This window comes from Rhamphochromis sp. 'chilingali', assembly GCF_963969265.1.
Source record: "Rhamphochromis sp. 'chilingali' genome assembly, chromosome: 1".
In the NCBI taxonomy this organism is placed as follows: Eukaryota; Metazoa; Chordata; class Actinopteri; order Cichliformes; family Cichlidae; genus Rhamphochromis; species Rhamphochromis sp. 'chilingali'.
Window position 1 is genome coordinate 14,918,024 of NC_137929.1, and position 6,750 is coordinate 14,924,773.

The following is a 6,750-nucleotide window of genomic DNA, read 5'->3' on the forward strand; positions in this document are numbered from 1 at the left end:
TTAAACCAGGTCAGCAGCAGTACCCAGGAAGGCTGTGGTGTGTAAACGATGCTCAGTTGGTACTTAGGGAAGAGAACACCCACACTTTAACACCGGCACACAGAGCCTGGACCACTGCTGCAGGCCACGGCGGGTCCATGTGTTGAAATTCGGACACTATCATCTGAATATTGTAGTAGAAATGACTCATCAGGGTGTTTTGGCAAACTTCTGTCGTCCGGTTTTGGTGAGTCCGAGTGAACTGTAGCCTGCTGTACTTGCTGAGCAGCCCCTGGTCTAGTCTGCTGCTGCTGCTGCTAACGTGTCCTGTGTTTTCTCCTTTTTCAGACCGTTCTCTGTAAACGTAGACACGGTCGTGGAGGAAAAAGTCTTATGATTGGCTGTAAATGAGCAGTCAAACAGGTGTACCAAATGAAGTGGTCAGCGAGTGTATGTTTATTCTGACATATTCTACACCTAAAGCAGAGAATATGACTTCATTCTCAAAAACAACTTGTGAAACCATGACGATATTCTGCGTTTCCCCTTTACACGCTGCAGCGTCTGTGGTCAGCGGCTCCATTCCTGACTCACTTTCTACAAATGATTTCATTCGTTTGCATTAGAGCAGGTCTAACCATGGCTCTAATAACGTTTTGACACAGCACTTATATTTTAAAATGAGGTGAGTTGCAGTGAAACTCATTTAAGTGAGACATGATGCACTTGATTGGATGTGTGTTTACTGTGTTTGTGGGGGGAGGAGCTCCTCCTCCTTTATGTTCTCATCACCTTTCATCTGTAAATGATCAACATATGCATTCTCTCCTCTGTGGTCTTTGAATAAATACTCATTACCACGAGTCTGTCTGTGGGGTGTCTGTACTACTCTATATCTGTGCACAGTTAAGCTCAAATAACGGACACTTGAAATGTGGTTTGAAACACCAGAAGCATCAAAAATGAGCTGAAAGAGTCCAGCTTTGGACCAGCACACAAGTTCCCTCACAATCAGCTCATTGTTTGTATAATAGTTTTAGATTTAATGAAGGCGTGAAGCATTTCACCATCATATTATTATTAATACTGTCCAACGTACAAGCATGCACGACATCTGGTGTTTTTTAATCAGATTACATTTTCCTCTGGGATGAATAAAGTATTCTGATTCTCAAATCATTGTTTCCAGTTTTTCTCGTAACCTTGGCCGTTCAACAGCTCAATTCAGGGCTGAAAAACACATTTAATCTCAACCAAATCAAATTTACACCTTGTACCTCTGTTTCTTTTCTTTATTAGGATGTGTTATGATTGAAACCTCTCCCACTAATTATAGTTTTGAATATTGAATCATACAAACAGGAGACACGGTCAGTCATTTGAAAGTTATCAGAGTTGTGAATATTAACGTTTAGTAAATAATCTCCTGTGTGGTCATGAAGAGTTCAATGAATGTATAAAGTAAAACATATTCAGTATAAGTACCGTGTTGTTCTTTTGGTCGCTGCTCAAAACCCGTGAGCACAGGTCAGGGTCGGGACGTCGCTCGAGAGCTTCCACTCAACTGCCCATCTCCAGTTCCGCTTTGTCATAAACCAAACCCAGATGTTTATGTCCTACAATAAATATAAATATACTGATATTTTAATGATTTTAATCATTTCAAACACAGTGGGAAGTAAGTATATCATTAGGATTGTCTAAATCAGGGCTCTCAAACTCGTGGCCCGGGGTCCACTTGTGGCCCACGTCACCCCCTGCTTGCACATTGACCTGAAGAAATCGAATGCAATTTGTCTCTGAAGTAGAGCTGGGCGATAGAACGATAACGATATGTATCGCGATATAACTTTTACTCGATAGAGAAATTAAGCTATCGCGATAGACCTCGCCGCTCTTGTCCTCAAAAAAAAAAAAAAAAAAAAAAAGGTCAGCCAATCCAAATTAAGTAGCGCAGAGCCGAACCAATCACAGCCGCAGCGTCACGTCGCGTGACTTGTTACGTACAGCACAAGTGCCAAGCCGCACGTGTGTTTGTTTGGGAAGCAGCCAGCGCGTAATGGAGGAAATGAGTGTGCCGACTAGAAAAATCAACCGAGCGTGACCGAAGAGAAAACAGATGATGGTTCCAACGCCGGAGAGATTGTCGAACAGAAGAGCCATAGAAGTTCCGTAGTGTGAAGGTATTTCGGCTATTTCAAGTCTGACAAAAAACAGAGTAGCGTGCACTGTAAATTGTGCCGAAAGCAAGTCTGGAAATACAATAAACTGGTGCATGCGTCACACTGTGCGCCACGTTATTGTTTCGGTGAAATGAATTTCTACAATACTGTTAATTCTACTCTCTGCAGTGTTTAAATGCTTACATATACACACAGTTACTGTCCCTCCACACATACGACTCGGTTCTGCTTCTATGCCCCAGCTTTGTTTACTTTTTCCCACCGAGGCTTCTAGACTTCTGATTGGCCAACATTTCTGCACGGTTAGGAATCTAGCTCCACCTGCTGCTTTGGCATGTTCATAGCAGCGTTTTCCTTCATTTCTGCCTTTATGTGTGGACGGGATTATTTTTTAAAACGAAAACGGAAAATCTCCGTTTTCAAAAATACCCGTGTACGTGTGGACGTAGCCTCAGTCTCTGACTGGAAGCGCTAATTCGTCATTCGGCTTTTGTCAGACTAAAGTAACTGTTAAAACTGTTTGAAAAGCTAAGCTATACAACAAGGAGAGATTGAGAATTTCCTTTTAGTTCTCAGTTTATTTGATATTGACAAAAGTTAGTCAGTTTTGTCTGTTCTTCTGTAAAACAAACTAAGATTTATTTTTAGAATTAATATTTTGTTTCTAAGTGGAATTGACAATTGAGTCTGTTTCGTTTGTTCTATTTTGAAACTTAAACGCTTTAGCGGCTGCCTTTTGTGTAGTTTGCAATATTTGCCTTTATTTATCTGAAAAAGTCTCATGTTCCTTAAGTACATCTACCCTGTTGAACTTATTATGGGAAATAAATATTTAAATCAAAACAAGCTGCTGATTATTTCACATTTTACTTGTGAGCAACGGCACATTTAAATCTTACAAATATAGTTATTTGGCTTATATCATGATAGATATCGTTATCGCCTGAAATGAAAAAAACATATCGTGATATGAAAAAATCTCATATCGCCCAGCTCTACTCTGAAGTGACTTTTTTGTTTGAGGATTTGTTTGTTGTTGAGCGCAATGTTCAAATAAGTTCTTTAAAAAGTGGTTTAATATGAAGGTGACAGAGATATGCTGAGGGATCGGCTGTGTTAGTTCAGTGACAGAGTCACAAACTAATGTCAACACTTATGTCTGTGGTTTGATTTGGTTAAATATGAACACAATGGCAGCAGCAGTGCTGCCACGTCTGACCAGAGACGGCCAATATGTTTATTTGGTGGTTCAAAGGCTTCAGTTAGTTAACAGGGAGGAAAAAGATCGCGTTCACTTTTGCAGCTTTGTCTTCTTATACAATATTTGGAAACAAAACAAAACATTTTTGGAAATATTTGTGGGTGTTTTCTTGTTTGTTTTTGTTTTGTACTACATGAACACTAAAGTGGCCGTCACATGAGTAGACCGGGCCAGCAGTGGCCCACAGCTCATTTAATGTGACACCCCCGGTCTAATGATTGGTAGAAACTGCTTCTTTCGCCTGTCATAGTGAAATACGGCTCTAAAGGCATCACTGCTCACGCTCAGTCAGTTGATGACGACGGCTAATCCTAAAGGGTGTCAACACGGTTTGTGACACGTGACGAGACCACCGACCTCGTCAAACACAAACAAAAGTAAATCATTACACAGATTATGATGATGAGGTGAACTGAGGAGGAGACGGTGGAGTCCTTTGGTGCCACAGACGCCGAAACGTGGAGCTGTTGGTGACGAGCAGCACTGCTGCTGTAGGTTTAGGTTTTCATGTCTGTGGTTAAACAAAGGGAATTCACTGCATGCTTAAAACCATTGCTGATGTCTTGGAATTCATTATGAAGGTGTAGTTGAAATACAACTACTTTTGATTTTCCAATAGATGGTTCTTAAGCTGGTCTTTGACCCCGAGTGAGCACTCTGCGCTTCTCTGGGGTTTAAAAAAAACAAAAAAATCAAATATCTTCACTTATCCTGATAAATAATCTGCTCTGTGTTATTATATAAACTGTGTATGCTACACTGTAACCACACCAGTCCTTTTGGATACTTTAAATGTCTTTATAGAATTATTGTGGTATTTGTTGCCTTCTCTGCTGCCCTCTGGGCACCATCGTTTTTAATGTCAGTGACAGTTTTGCCACAAACTGATTGCAGCTTCTACCTCATAAAATTGCCGGATATTATTCATAAGAGATGGTTGACAATATGTGTTGCACATTATAGCCCAACAGTTCATTTCTAGCTGTTTAAATACCAACAATCATTTTTTGGCAAATACTGGAAATCGTTTCTTGGCCTCAGACTTTCAGGTGCTGATTCTCATTCTGCAAATCACTCCAACGACCTGTTGTTGTGATTTGACTCTATGTAAATGCAAATCAGTCAAACGTGTCTGTGAACTCTGACAAAGCATTTCTGTCCTACAGGGGGAGTCTTTTTTTCCTGTATACTGATCTGGATCATAAGCTGTAGATTCAGATTGAACCCACCTGTACACCTGTGCTGTTCACTGAGTTTAAGGCACTGAAGCATGACACTAGAGCCAGACTGATGCCAGGATTGAATTTTACAGTAGTGGGTCTCGGACAAGTTCAAATCTCAGGTTGAGGTCAGAGTTCAAATTTTCTAAAAATCTTGCGAACACGATAACTTCAGAAGGAAATCAGAGTATTTTCAAATTCATCCCACAGGTGCATCTACCAGCTGCCAGTATTGTATTATATGCAAACGCAGCACATCGTTTCCTTTACGAAAAGCTGCTGACTTGCATTTCTTTGGGTCGTACGGTTACATTGTAACCTTGGTTCTCTGAGTGAGAACCATATGACAGAGAACGTCACTTTCCTTCGGAGAATATTTGTCTTCAATAAACTCCACTTGTTCCAACTGTTTGCCTCCACACAAGAGCTGATTTTCAAACGTTTCATTCAAGTTTTACAACTATGTGGCTGTTATTCGGTTATGCAATAGCTGGAAGGGGGATGTTCAATATGTGTGTAACTATCAACACTTCATGGTTGTAGCGTGGGGCCCGGTCTAAAATTAGAAACTATAATCCTCTCCTCACCCAAACACCATAACAGACAGCAGGCTCTCATGTCCAGTCTTATTACTTTAGGGCCTCACATTAAATGAGCTGTGGCCTCCTTTAGTGTTCAAGTCGTACAAAACAAACTCAAAATGCGACATAAGTGTCACTGAACTAACACAGCCGATCCCTCAGCATGTTTGTGCTCATGTTGCCTTCATATTAAATCAGTTTTTGTTTTTTAAAGAACTTATTTGAACATTGCATTCAAACAAATCCTCCGTAACAAAAAAGTCACTTCGAGGGTCAAACTGCATTAGATGATGCAAGTGGGGGTGACGTGGGCCGCGAGTTTGAGACCCCTGATTTAGACATTTTATCAGGTTACATTTGAGTCCTCCTCACTCCCACAGTGGGGGCTGCTGGGAAAATGGTTAGTTTCTTTAAAGCCAGACAAAAGTGAAGAGACCTCCAAAAAGCCACAGACCTTTCAGGTGTTTTTATTCATTTCACTTTGACATCAGTACAGAGACACATATGCTTTTTGTCCTTCCCTCCACACCAGCCTTCCCAAAGCTTCACAAACTGGAACCAAAGTCAGCCAATACAGAACAGCTGATGTTAGTGAACAACACCTACATATCAGTAAAGCAGAAAGCCATTGACAAAAAACCAAAAAAATCAAAGTCAGACACACTCTGGTCAGATCGTGAGTCGAACGTAACACTCAAAAGGTGTTGTGCATCTGGAAGCTAGTTCTCTTTGTTTCATAGCAATACTGGTGGGACGACTGACAGCCTGAGGTCAGCTGGGTGAATATTAAAGGGTCAGGATGAGCTTTCCAGAGAAGTTAAATAAAAACGGGGGAATCAAAGATGCTGACAAAATAAAAGTTACAAATGTTTCCTTAAAAAGTAGCAACGGCTTCATTTTCATTAATAAGCAGATGTGAAATAGAACTAAAACATTTCGTTTTAATGTAGAAATCTAACATCTAATAAATCTAATCTGAATGACAAGACAACTTTAAAATAAGTTTCAATATGCAACGTCTTCACATTCAAATGTAGAAAGAGGGTGCATAACAACAGTATCTATGTGAGATCTAAAGTGTGATTAGCTCAAACACATGCCGTGCCCTCTGCACCCGGAGCAGCTGGACACAGGCCGGCCGGCCCGGGTCAGCAGCACGAGGGCAGCTGACCCGGGCCGGCCGGCAGGCTAACAGGGAGTTACACCTGTGGATGTCTCGCTCGCCCACAGTGCGAACAAGACACCGGCACATGCAGAAGGAGTCAACACACAGAGGACATGCATGGGGAGCGGTGAGCACACGAGGCAGGGGCGGCCTCTCGCCGCCGGCCGTTGGGTACGTTCAGGAGATGAGCAGACTTGCACGACGAAGCAACACTAACACACACTATGTCTCATTTCCATCCACATATTCATCCCTTAAATTAATACGGAGATTAAGCAGTAGTGCCGACACAGGAGATCAAAAACACCATAACAACAATCACGAGTATTCATATTAAACCAAAGTCAGGATCAAGAATATG